At 42.9% G+C, this 14,085-nt stretch overlaps 1 protein-coding gene across 3 annotated transcripts in view; it reads left to right on the top strand.

The window, feature by feature from the left end:
* The window catches only part of LOC103545179 (phospholipase A and acyltransferase 3), a 49,356-nt gene that overhangs the window by 20,220 nt on the left and 15,051 nt on the right, over window positions 1–14,085 (top strand). The gene's annotated exons all lie outside the window — the stretch shown is intronic.

The following is a 14,085-nucleotide window of genomic DNA, read 5'->3' as shown; positions in this document are numbered from 1 at the left end:
GGACCCTTCCCACAGCCCCAGAGGCAGGTTTTATTACTCCCGCTTTACAGATAGGGAAACTGAGGCTCCCAGCACTTAAATAGCTTGTCGACGGCCATTCGTTTCATCAAACGAATCTGTGTCGAGTCTCCAGACCTGGGGCCTGTCTTTTCCTGGGGTTTGTCTGCAACGGTGCTGACTTTGTAGCAGACGTGGGATTTGAAGTCCAGGTTTGTTTGACACAGCTTTTCATGCTTATAAAAACACTGTCCTCAGCCCCGCTGAAACCCCAGGGTCAGTCCAGGGGCCCCGGGGATGCACTTTTGTTCATTTACTTAGTTTGACTGTGGCCCTGCTCCCTCTGTTTTTTGAATCTCCTTTTCTCCTGAGTAACTAGCTTCCTTCTCATTCTCTCTCATCTTCTCTCCCTTTCTGCACCTTTGACACCAATTTTTTTTCTTGGCGAGAATATTGTTTGGAAAAGTTCTTAGAGGCCTGTCGATGCAAAAAGTAGGATTTTTTGTTTCAATGAATGAGGAGATTGTTTATTTTTACTACTTTTTAATTTTTTGGAGATGTGGTCTCTTTCTTGTTCGGGGAGGTGGTCACGGGCATGGGATCCTGGAGTCGGGCAGACCTGGGCTGGATCTGGGCTCTGCCTTTTGCCAGCTTTATGAACTTGGCAGATTTATTCAAGTTCTCGAAACCTTGGTAAAAGAAATGATAATGCTGATCCTGGAGGGTTATTGTATGAATTCAATAAGAGCATCTTTATGCTGAGCAGAGTGCCAGCTCAGAAAGCACACAATAAATTGTAGCAGTAGAGGTGTCGTAATTGTCCTCATCTTCATTCTTTTTCTCGGTTCACCCAGTGCCTTGTCCACTGGCCTCTCTGGGCCGCAGTGACGTGATGGCGAGTCATTCACCAGCACCACCTCCAAGAATCACTCCCAGCTTTCCTCTTTTGCTGATAACCAGCTGTTTACGACACTCACCCCCATGTTGGTTACCTAGTCATCTCTGTGATGAGCTATGCGATCTTTTCCAGTGGGCATTCTCTTATTTTTTTCCTTCAGTCAGTTGTGTTATTATTGTTCTCTCCCTCTATGTATAGATATGAATGTGATTAACACAAAAGTGTAGGAGTAGCAAGTACACGTCTAGCTAGATAAGGAAAGGGCAATATTGCCAACGTTTGGTGAAGACTCCGAGAGTCTCTGGGTCAGTCTGGCTTCAACTTCCCTGAGAGTTCATAAGAGCCTCCTTTGGGGAAGCCAGTGGGCAGGGCCAGGAGAAGAAGCTCATTAGTACCTCCGCTTGAAAAGGTGATGCAACCAAAGAAGGAATCTGGAGGACGATGCCACTCAACACATCTATCTCTTGGGGATAATGGCCTGCAAAACATTTGTCTTGAGTCGCACCTGGCGATGCACAGCTGCCATCCTGGTATCTCTCTTTACCAGCACCCCAGAGATCCCCTTCAGTTCTCTCCCTTATTAATGCTTTTATCTTCTGTAGCTCTCATCTTTCTCTTTCTTGGTTTACTCCCTTGTTTTGGTGGAATACATCCTCTAATAGTTTACTGAGAAAGGATGCATTTTAAAAAGACCTTGCCTGCCTGAAAGTGTCTTCATTTTCCCCTCATATTTGATTGATAGTTTGGCTGGATATAGAATTCTAGGCAGAAAATAACTTTTTTTCCAAAATTTTGAAGGCATCGCTCCATTGTTGTCTAGCTTATGCTGTTATTGTCGAGAAGTCTGAAAGCGTTCTGACCTTTGACCCTCTGTATGTGACCTGTTTTTCCTTTCCAGAAGCTTGTAGAATCTTCTCTTTATCCTCAGCGTTCTGAAATATCACTGTGATAGACCTTGTGTGGATCTGTTTTCATGTGTTGTGCTGGGCACTTGATGGCTCCTTTCAATCTGGACACCCCATTCCTTCAGTTCTGGGAAATTCTATTTTCTCTTCTCTCATTCTGGAACTCCTATTATTTGGATGTTGGACCCCTAAGACTGCTCCTCTGATTTTCTTTTCTTTTCCTTTCTTTTTTTTTGAGGAAGATTAGCCCAGAGCTAACTGCTGCCAATCCTCTTCTTTTTGCTGAGGAAGACTCGCCCTGAGCTAACATCCGTGCCCATCTTCCTCTACTTTATATGTGGGATGCCTACCACAGCATGGTGTGCCAAGCAGTGCCGTGTCTGCACCTGGGATCTGAACCGGTGAACCCGGGGCCACCAAAGTGGAATGTGCACACTTAACTGCTGTGCCACCAGGCCGGCCCCTCCTCTGATTTTCTTATTGTCTCTCGCCTGTTTTCTATTTATTTATCTTTTTAAATTGGAAAACTAACATTTATTGATAGACTTAGGTATAATAGAAGTTATTTTTTAAAAAAAGTAGCAGTGACAATATCAGCATAAAAAAGAGAAACTTATGCTAAATAAATCTGATTTCATCATTGGTGATATTGCCGCAAAATTGAGATCCTCACTCATGCATGGCTTCTACTTCAGGTAAATTTCCATACTCCTATGCAGCAATAAACTCCACATAAAGATTTATGCTACAGGGGCTGGCCCGGTGGCATAGTGGTTAAGTTTGCGCACTCTGCTTTGGCGGCCTGCGTTCATGGGTTCACATGCAGGGTACGGACCTAGCACTGCTCTTCAGGCCATGCTATGGCAGCATCCCACATGAAATAGAGGAAGATTGGCACAGATGTTAGCTCAGTGACAGTCTTCCTCAAGCAAAAAAAAGAGGAAGATTGGCAACAATGGATGCTAGCTCAGGACCAATCTTCCTCACCAAAAAAAAAAAAAAAAAGGATTATGCTGCAAACTTGTGAAGCCATAAAATACCCTATGAAATTCAAGGTGCTGCATTAGGAAGATTTGATAGATTTATAAGATATCTCCTAATCATTTCATTTTTAGTTATTCTTTAGTGATTATTAATCACTAAACTAAACTAAGCAGATGAAAGAACAGGTTCACAAGTTTATGTAAGTAGAATATTTTGTATCAATGCAAAATTGTCGCATAATTTAGTAAAATACGTATGTCACCAGGCATGAATAATATTTAGAGTAATTAAGTGCAATTCCAAGTCTTGAGATAGTGAAATAACTAAAAAATATTTTCTATCATTTACTCTTTTGATAAACAATAATTCAACTCTTCTTGCAAAATGAAACAATACAAATTGGACGCATCACATGTTTCTTCCTATGGTGTTAGCCCTGTGCACCTACCCGTCCACCCAAAAGTGGCAGAACGATGGCAACACAACAACAATAAAACAGCATAAACAATTCTTCTGGACCCCACCACAGAAAAGGAAACCAGAATCGACTACAAAATGAACAGAGGTGCCATCTTCCAAAGATTTCCTCTTTCATTTCTTGGCCTACGATGAGAGTTCCTCAACCTCAGTGCTATTGACATTTGGGGCCATTGACAGCGAAGATAATTCCTCATTGTTGTGACCTGCCCTGTGCCCTGCAGGGGGTTGAGCAGTGTCTCTGGTCTCTACCCACTGCGTGCCAGCAGCACTCCCTGATCCCCAGGTGTAAGAACCAAAAATGTCTGTAGATGTTGGCTCAGCTCCCCCAGGGGGCAAAGCTGTGCCAGTTGAGAACTACTGGCTCCGTGAGTAATGATCACAATACATGGGGTGGCCACATTAAAATGTAACTTCCACCCACGTCCCATCTCACTGGAGACGGTGGAGTTAGTAGCTACAGGAAAACGTCCAGCAGTGGTTTCCTTTGTAAGTGCTGTCAAAGCAGCCCTTCTTTCCATTTAACTCATGAACACATTTTGGTCTTTAAGAATCTGGTCCGTCATTTGTTGTTGCTTTGGGCTCTTTGAAGCAGACTAGGTTTCCTTTAACTGAAGTTTGTGACTCCTCTAACCTCCTGGTCAGAAAGGCAAGTGACGGATTGAAACTGTAGTTTAAAATGTAGTTTGTGCTTTGCATGCATAAGAGTGTTTAAAATAGATTCTCCTGCCTGACACCTACTTAAAAATACTCAGGCTTCAAAAAGGCATATTTAGTAAGCTTTCGTAAATAAGCTTCCATATTTAATAGTACTTAAAAAAAAAGCAACTAGGAGCTACATTCATACTTAAGTCTATTCAGTGTCAGATAAAATATTTAGATAAATGGAAATCAAAGATGTGGCCAATGAGAGTATGTATATTACATAAATCTGGATAAATTGCAGGGTATTATTTTTAAATTACTATAAACAAAGCAAATTGCTATACAAATATTTTGTAACCATTTTTACTTTTTAACCTCTCATAGTCTAAATTCAATTGCCTTCAGAATGACACTGTTCTTCTCATTTTCTCTTTTATCCACTTAGAACATTGCTGAAAGTGAAGAAAACACAGAATTTGTTTTTTCCCCAGAAACAGTTCAGGCTTCACTAAATAGGGGCTTCACTCAGAGGAGCTGTCTAGCGTTAACAGCTAATTGTCTGCAGTCTGATAGAATTCCAGTTTGCCTGCTTTAAAAAATGGCAGATTTCTTAGCATTTCTAATGAGGGACTTTTTCTCTTTCATAATATTCTGATTTAAGACCTGTGATGCACACCTTGTCGCCCATTTTCAAGATCAGAACTGTAATTTCAGCCCCGTGGGTGGGCTGGACCCATCAGCCTTTTAACAAGAAAATCATCAATGGCGTCTGAAGGTAGCGCTGATTCCTAGGCAGATTCTTTCCTTGTAAAATTTGCACCATCAGGACTAACTAGGTACCACTTTCTTGTATTTAATTATACTCTTTGACTCTGTACAAAGCATGACCATAAACAGTGAGGTTATTGTTGCTTTCCTGGACAGACTATCCTTTGTACGAACTAGCTGCATCAGCATTTGTGCTCACCCTATGAGGTTCTGTAACTCGGGGCATATTGTGCTTCCTCCATTATCGGCAAACCGTTTCTCCCGCCCTGACACACAGTATAGGAAGGAAAATGCTGGATACGAGTGGTTTTATGCAGGTTCCCTAGCAAGTTAGCCGAACAGAACCACAGCTGCCACAGAGTCATGCCTAATCACCTTTAAGAGGAAGGTCTGAAGACTGACCGGCAATGGAACCTCAGGTCCAGTAGCTTCATCCGAACTTTTGTCATCGTGCTGTCAACTAAAAAAGCAAATTTGCCTGTTGTTTTATCTCAAAATGGGTGTATTTGGGGATAGCCAAAAGAATTGCAAAGCAGGATGTGCGTGCTGTGGCAAACCGCAGGCAAATCCAGAAGAGAAAGGAGGGGAGCTGCCTTTATAGAGAAAAAGGGGGAGTGGGAGGGGCTGTGCTAAAGGAAAGTCCATTGGGGGAAAGGAACAGTTCAGGGCGGCAACAGCTTCTCATTGGCTGAGCTGTTGCCCGGAGAGGAGAGAAATATTCCTTCAGTAGTCAAGTAGTTTTACTTCCTGTCCATCTTTTCCTGTTTGGTGTAATTGATGATGTGTGACGGGGCGTGAGAGCTCCCCCTACTGGCCTTCCCAACTCCGGTTTCGTTCAAGTTTCTTTTGATTACTTTCCATGCATTCTGGCTGCTGAGAACATCAGTTCTGGGTACCTTGTGATGTTGGTCACACTGGTGCATTTCCCGCTGTTTCACACAGCTATGCTGGACATATTTGTGGCCCAGATAAGCATGGGCAGTGCCAATATATATACACATATATATACCAGGGAAGACCTCCAAATTCTCTACATTGGTCACATAGGAATTTTGGCAGCCACAACATACACAATCTAGGCAAGCTCTGTGCTTAGAGAAGCAAGGGCAGCATCATGTAAGGATGTGGGTTTTGGGTACCAAGTCCACATTTTCATCCTTTTTTTTTTTTCTCTTTTACAGGGGCATTTAATTCATTCACAGTTATTTTGATTATTGATATATTTGGATTTATTCTTGCCATTTTATTTATTTTCTTTATGAGATCTTTCTTTTAAAATTCTCCTTATTGGTTTTGATTTCCTACATTGTTTTTATTCTCCTAAGCTGCCCTTAAAATTTTTAGTATTAAACTTTTTTATTTTATAAAAATCTTGAGCTAATTGGTACATAAACCTTCCCCCAAAACAAGACAAGAATTTTGCAATTCCAACTTTCCTGCCTAGTTCTAACTCTTTTTTTTTTTAGATTTTTTTTTATTAAGGTTATGAAAGTTAACATCCTTGTGAAATTACAGTTGTACATCATTATTAGTCATGTTGTAGGTACACCACTTCACCCCTAGTGCCCTCCCCCACCCCCCTTTCCCCTGGCAAACACCGATCAGTTTTCTTTGTCCATATGTTAACTACCACCTATGAGTGGAGTCATACAGAGTTTGTCTTTCTCTGTCTGGCTTATTTCACTCAACATAATACCCTCAAGGTCTATCCATGCTCTTGTGAATGGGACGACTTTGTCCTTTTTTATGGCTGAGTAGTATTCCATTGTATATATATACACCATATCTTCTTTATCCAATCATCAGTTGCTGGGCACTTAGGTTGGTTCCGTGACTTGGCTATTGTGAATAATGCTGCGATGAACATAGGGGTGCATGGAACTTTTGGAATAGCTGATTTCAGGTTCTTGGGATAGATACCCAGTAGTGGGATGGCTGGGTCATAAGGTATTTCTATTCCTAACTTTTTGAGGAATCTCCATGCTGTTTTCCATAGTGGCTGCACCAGTTTGCATTCCCACCAACAGTGTATGAGGTTTCCCTTTTCTCCACAGCCTCTCCAACATTTGTCACTCTTGGTTTTGGATATTTTTGCCATTCTAACAGGTGTAAGGTGATATCTTAGTGTAGTTTTGATTTGCATTTCCCTGATGATGAGTGATGATGAGCATCTTTTCATGTGTCTATTGGCCATCCGTATATCTTCTTTGGAGAAATGTCTGTTCATGTCCCCTGCCCATTTTGTAATTGGGTTGTTTGATTTTTTATTGTTGAGTTGTGTGAGTTCTTTGTATATTATGGAGATTAACCCTTTGTTGGATAAATAACTTGTGAATATTTTTTCCCAATTAGTGGGCTGTGTTTTTGTTTCAATCCTGTTTTCCCTTGCCTTGAAGAAGCTCTTTAGTCTGATGAAGTCCCATTTGTTTATTCTTTCTATTGTTTCCCTCATCTGAGGAGTTATGGTGTCTGAAAAGATTCTTTTGAAACTGATGTCAAAGAGTGTACTGCCGATATTCTCTTCTAGAAGACTTATTGTTTCAGGCCTAATCTTTAGGTCTTTGATCCATTTTGAGTTTATTTTAGTAAATGGTGAAAAAGATTGGTTGATTTTCATTCTTTTACATGTGGCTGTCCACTTTTCCCAGCACCATTTGTTGAAGAGACTTTCTTTCCTCCATTGTAGGCCCTCAGCTCCTTTGTCAAAGATTAGCTGTCCATAGATGTGTGGTTTTATTTCTGGGCTTTCAATTCTGTTCCATTGATCTGTGCACCTGTTTTTGTACCAGTACCATGCTGTTTTGATTACTGTAGCTTTGTAGTATGTTTTGAAGTCAGGGATTGTGATGTCTCCAGCTTTGTTCTTCTTTCTCAGGATTGCTTTAGCAATTCGGGGTCTTTTGTTGCCCCATATGAATTTTAGGATTCTTTGTTCAATTTCTCTAAAGAATGACATTGGAATTCTGATTGGGATAGTGTTGAATCTGTAGATTGCTTTAGGTAGTATGGACATTTTAACTGTGTTTATTCTTCCAATCCATGTGCATGGAATGTCTTTCCATCTCCTTATGTCGTCGTCGATTTCTTTCAAGAAGGTCTTGTAGTTTTCGTTGTATAGGTCTTTTACTTCCTTGGTTAAATTTATCCCAAAGTATTTTGTTCTTGTTCTTGTGATCGTGAATGGGATTGAGTTCTTGAGATCTTTTTCTGTTAGTTCATTGTTAGCATATAGAAATGCTACTGATTTATGTATGTTGATTTTATACCCTGCAACTTTGCTGTAGTTGTTGATTGTTTCTAATAGTTTTTCTATGGATTCTTTGGGGGTTTCTATATATAAGATCATGTCGTCTGCAAACAGCGAGAGTTTTACTTCTTCGTTGCCTATTTGGATTCCTTTTATTTCTTTTTCCTGCCGAATTGCTCTGGCCCAAACCTCCAGTACTATGTTGAATAGGAGTGGTGAAAGTGGGCACACTTGTCTTGTTCCTGTTCTGAGAGGGATGGGTTTCAGTTTTTGTCCATTGAGTATGATGTTGGCTGTGGGTTTGTCATATATGGCCTTTATTATGTTGAGGTACTTTCCTTCTATACCTATTTTATTGAGGTTTTTTATCATAAATGGATGTTGGATCTTGTCAAATGCTTTCTCTGCATCTATTGAGATGATCATGTGGTTTTTGTTTCTCATTTTGTTAATGTAGTGAATCACGTTGATTGACTTGCAGATGTTGAACCATCCCTGTGTCCCTGGTATAAATCCCACTTGATCATGGTGTATAATCTTTTTGATATATTGCTGTATTCGGTTTGCCAAAATTTTGTTGAGGATTTTTGCATCTATGTTCATCAGTGATATTGGCCTGTAGTTTTCCTTCTTTGTGTTGTCCTTGTCAGGTTTGGGGATCAGGGTGATGTTGGCTTCATAGAATGTATTAGGGAGTGCTCCATCTTCCTCTATTTTCTGGAACAGTTTGAGAAGGATAGGTATTAAATCTTCTTTGAATGCTTGGTAGAATTCTCCAGAGAAGCTATCTGGTCCTGGACTCTTATTTTTGGGGAGGTTTTTGATTACTGTTTCTATTTCTTTACTTGTGCTTGGTCTATTCAGATTCTCTGTTTCTTCCTGATTCAGTTTGGGTAGGTTGTATGAGTCTAGGAATTTATCCATTTCTTCTAGGTTGTTCAATTTGTTGGCATATAGTTTTTCATAGTATTCTCTTATGATCCTTTGTATTTCTTCGGTATCTGTTGTGATTTCTCCTCTCTCGTTTCTAATCTTATTTATTTGAGACTTCTCTCTTTTTTTTTTAGTGAGTCTGGCTAAGGGTTTGTTGATTTTGTTAATTTTTTCAAAGAACCAACTCTTTGTTTCATTGATCCTTTCTACTGTCTTTTTTATTTCAATATCATTTTATTTCTGCTCTAATTTTTATTATTTCCCTCCTTCTACTGACTTTGGGCTTTGTTTGTTCTTCTTTTTCTAATTCTGTTAGGTGTCGTTTGAGGTTGTTTATGTAAGATTTTTCTTGCTTATTGAGGTGAGCCTGTATTGCAATGAATTTCCCTCTTAGGACTGCCTTTGTGGAATCCCAAATCATTTGGTATGGTGTGTTTTCATTTTCATTTGTCTCCAGATAATATTTGATTTCTTCTTTAATTTCTTCAATAATCCATTGTTTGTTCAGTAGCATGTTGTTTAGTCTCCACATTTTTGGCCCTTTCCCAGCTTTATTCTTGTAGTTGATTTCTAGTTTCATAGCATTGTGATCAGAAAAGATGCTTGATATTATTTCAACCCTCTTGAACTTATTGATGCTTGCTTTGTTTCCCAAGATATGGTCTATCCTTGAGAATGTTCCATGCGCACTTGAGAAGAATGTGTAACCTGCTGTTTTTGGATGAAGTGTCGTATATATATCTGTTAGGTTCATCTGATCTAATTTTTCATTTAACTCTATAATTTCCTTGTTGATTTTCTGTCTGGATGATCTGTCCATTGCTGTTAATGGGGTGTTGAGGTCCCCTACTATTATTGTATTGCTGTTGATGTCTCCTTTTAGTTTTGTTAATAGTTTCTTTATGACTTTTGGTGCTCCTGTGTTAGGTGCGTATATATTTATAAGTGTTATGTCATCTTGGTGGAGCATCCCTTTTATCATTATATACTACCCCTCTTTGTCTTTCTTTATCTGTTTTGCTTTGAAGTCTACTTTGTCTGATGTAAGTATGGCAACACCTGCTTTCTTTTGTCTTCCATCCCTTCACTTTGAGTCTGTGTTTGTCTTTGGGGCTGAGGTGTGTTTCCTGGAGGCAGCATATTGTTGGATCTTGTTCTTTGATCCATCCTGCCACTCTGTGCCTTTTGATTGGAGAGTTCAATCCATTCACGTTTAGAGTGATTATTGAAATGTGGCGGCCTACTGTTGCCATTTTATCACTTGTTTTCTGGTTGTTTTGCATTTTGCCCTGATGGAGAGCTGTTACTTTGTGTTATTGTCCTTCTGCTTATCTCCTTTGTTCTGGATTTTGTAACCCCTTTCCTTTTTTTGATTTTTCATGACTGAGGTTCTTCCTGAGCATTTCTTGACGAGGAGGTTTTTGTGGCGATCAACTCCCTTAACTTTTGTTTATCTGGGAAAGTTTTTATTTCTCCATCGTATTTGAAGGATATTTTTGCTGGGTAGAGTATTCTTGGCTGCAGGTTTTTGTCCTTCAGAGTTTTGAATATTTCATTCCAATCTCTTCTAGCCTGTAAGGTCTCTCCTGAGAAATCTGCTGATAGCATTACGGGGTTTCCTTTGTAAGTTATTTTCTTCTGCCTGGCTGCCCTTAATATTTTCTCTTTGTCGTTGACTTTTGCTAGTTTCACTACTATATGCTTTGGGGTTGGTCTTCTTGTGTTAATAAAGTTTGGAGATCTATTGGCTTCTGTCACATGAAGTTCCATCTCTCTTCCCAAGTTTGGAAAGTTCTCAGCTATTATTTCTTTGAACAGGCCTTCTGCCCCCTTCTCCTTCTCTTCTCCCTCTGGTATACCTATAATCCTTATGTTGCATCTCCTAATTGAGTCGGATAATTCTCGGAGAGTTTCTTCATTTCTTTTTAGTCTTAGTTCTCTCTCCTCCTCTGCCTGCAGCATTTCTATATTCCTATCCTCCAGATTCCTAATTCTGTCCTCCATATTATCGACCCTACTGTTCAGGGAGTCCAGATTTTTCTTAATCTCCTCCATTGTGTTCTTCATCTCCAGTATTTCTAATTGGTTCTTCTTTATAGTGTCAAGCTCTTTTGACATAGCTCCTGAACTCATTGAGTTGTCTATCTGAATTCTCTTTTAACTCGTTGAATTTTTTAATAATGGCAGTTTTGAAATCATTGTCATTTAGGTTATAGATTTCATTGTCTTTGGGATTGTTTTCTGGGTGCTTATCATTTTCCTTCTGTTCTGGAGATTTAATATATTTTTTCATACTGCTTGATGGCGTGGATTTGTGCCTCCGCATAGAGATAGAGTTTAGTCGCTGCTTCCACTTGTTGTGACTGGTGTGTGTGTGGGGGCAGCTGTTTAGACTGCACCAACCAGGAACTCTGTCAGCTGTTACTGACTGGACCTGGACCCCTCCTCGTAGTCACAGTGGTCCTGTGGGGTCCCTCGTCAGTTGTGGGGGCAATCGCAACGAGGCCTCAGGCTGCTGGTGCCTACTGTTGCAGCCCACTTAGACGTGCTCCCTCCTTGTGGTCTGCAGTGGTGTTGTGGGCTTTCCCAGCAGCCAGGAGCAGGATCACCTATAATCGCTGCTTTGTCCCAAACAGAGCCCACAAGATCACACTTGTCCACTATAGGTCCCAGCAGAGCTATGGGTATCTTCTGCAGTCTGTTGTTAGCTCACCTAGCTATGCTACTTTTGCCCCAGGGCCTTCCCGCCTTGCGATTGCCAGTCAGGACCTCTCCACTAGTGCTCTTGCAGAGGCTTTCGCTGAGGCTGCTGTAGGAACCTGGAGTTCCCCCCTGGGCTACGTAGCCGTTTCACCGGAGCTCCACTCTGCCCCACTCCACTCTCACGGGATCTCTGGGAGCCCCTTGCCTCGTCTAGGACATGGCCAGAGTCCGTGGGCCTGGCGGTGGTTTGTAAGCTGCTGCCTTGTGGGGAATTCTGCTCTAGGGGGCTTCCTGGTGTTCTGGATGCTGGGCAGGGCCTCCCTGCCAATGGCGAGCAGAGGCCCTCCCTGCTGGGGGTGTGCAGGACCCTGGAGTGTCCCCCTGGGCCACAGAGCCGGGTGTTGGAGCTCCATCCAGTCCCCAAGAATGTCCATGGGAAGTCCGGGCACCCCCTGTGCCAGAGACCGTGGGCCCAGCAGCAGCTGGCGGTCTGGTGCAGTGCCAGGGAATCTGCCCGCCAGGAGCTTCCCTTTGTTCTGGATTCTGGGCGGGGCCTCCCAGCTAATGGTGAGCAGAGGCTTTCCCTGCCAGGGTGTGCGGGACCCCGGAACCTCCCCCCAAGCTGCAGAGCCGGGCGCTGGAGCTCCAACTGTGTCCCCAAGCACGTGTACGGGAAGTCTGGGCACCCCCTGCACCGACCTGTGCGCTGGAGACCGTGGGCCCAGCAGCAGCTTGTGGTCTGGTGCCGTGCCAGGGAATCCACCTGCCGGGAGCTTCCCTTTGTTCTTGATTCTGGGCGGAGCCTCCCTGCTAATGGCAAGCGGAGGCTTTCCCTGCCGGGGGGGTGGGGGGTGTGGGACCCCGGAGCCTCCCCCTGGGCCACAGAGCCCGGTGCTGGACCTCCAACCATGTCCCCAAGCACGTCCACGGGAAGTCCGGGCGCCCCCTGCACCGACCCGTGTGCCGGAGGCCGTGGGCCCAGCAGCAGCTTGCGGTCTGGTGCCGTGCCAGGGAATCCGCCTGCTGGGAGCTTCCCTTTGTTCTGTATTCTGGGCGGGCCTCCCTGCTAATGGCGAGCGGAGGCCTTCCCTGCCAGTGGGTGCGGGACCCTGGGGATTCCCCCTGGGCTTAGATGTAATCGTGGGGGGCTTGAGTAGGGCTGTTGTCACCTGTTTCCACCGTCGCTCTGCTGGTGAGTGCACACTCCCGCCCTTGGTGTGTGGCGATGCTATGGGGGAGTCTGCAGGAAGAGAGCCTCCTGCAGGAACTAGGCTGTCTGGGGGTCGGGGGTTGGGGGTTGGAGAGTTTTCACCTATTTCCACCTCCTCCCGGGGGGAAGTCTGTCTGTCTTCCGATGTATAGTGGCACGAGACTCTTAGGCGTCTTGAGATGCTATCTGGATATCCTTAGGTTGGCTCCCGCCTGGCCAGCTGAGAAGCTCTGCTGCTTCCAAAGGTGGCTTTTTTCCTCTCTGGCCGGAGTTACTGCCTCTTCTGCTTTCGTCAGGACTGTCCCTTGTTGTGGGGGTTCTTTTTATCCAGTTTTCAGTTTTCAATCCAGGGTGATTCTTCCTAAAATTGTTGTAACCTGGTTGTGTTTGTGGGAGGAGGTGAGTTCAATGTCTGCTCACAGCACCATCTTGAGGAGAACTCCCCCACATTTTCATCCTTTTTGTTCCTGGGATTCAGTATACTGTCTTCATTGGACTTCTTGGAATAAAATGATGATTAAGAATCTTCTCCTTTGCTGCTCTTGATTCTACTTAAGTGTCTGGCTTGGTTTTAGGGTGAGATTTCCTGATCCATGTTCACAACACTCTTTCATGCCTTCAGTGGGAAAAAGTACAGTTTTGCTGATTTTGGCCATTGTGCTTTCATTGGGAACAGTTGCTATAAGCTGACAAGAGATTTTGCTCCCTCTTTGCATTGTCACAGGAGCTGATGCCCCCAGAGTTGGGTCCTGGATAATGCTAGAATAGGAAGAGGCTGAACTTTCTCACTGTTGCTTGGTGATCTGGATCATTTCTATTCAGTTGTGTTACCTTCAGTGTTGCTGTTGTACCTGATAAAACATGAAGGGTTGAAATGGCGAATGTGAGGACATCATGGCTAAGAGACTGGGAAGGAAGCTGGGGAAAGGGCCATGGGGTACGCTGGCCTTCCTGCCCGACTGTGAATGAGGCATCAGACCTTTGTGTTGGGAATGGTTTCCAAGCTTTGGAGTACATCCTTCTTAAATCTATTGAGGTTTGCCTTGTTTCCCAGTATATGGTCTATCCTTCAGAATGTTCCATGTGCACTTGAGAAGAATGTATATTCTGCTGTTTTTGGATTGAGTGCTCTCTATATATCTATTAAGTTCAGCTGGTCTAGTTTTTTGTTTAAGTCCACTATCTCCTTGTTGACTTTTTGTCTGGATGATCTGTCCATTGATGTTTGTGGGGTGTTGAGGTCCCCTACTAATACTGTGTTGTCATTGATATCTCCTTTTAGGTTTATTAATAGTTGCTTTTTGTATTTTGGTGCTTC

This window comes from Equus przewalskii, chromosome 11 (assembly GCF_037783145.1).
Source record: "Equus przewalskii isolate Varuska chromosome 11, EquPr2, whole genome shotgun sequence".
NCBI lineage: Eukaryota > Metazoa > Chordata > Mammalia > Perissodactyla > Equidae > Equus > Equus przewalskii.
Note: the sequence above shows the minus strand (reverse complement) of the source record. Positions and strands in the feature narration are given on the sequence as shown.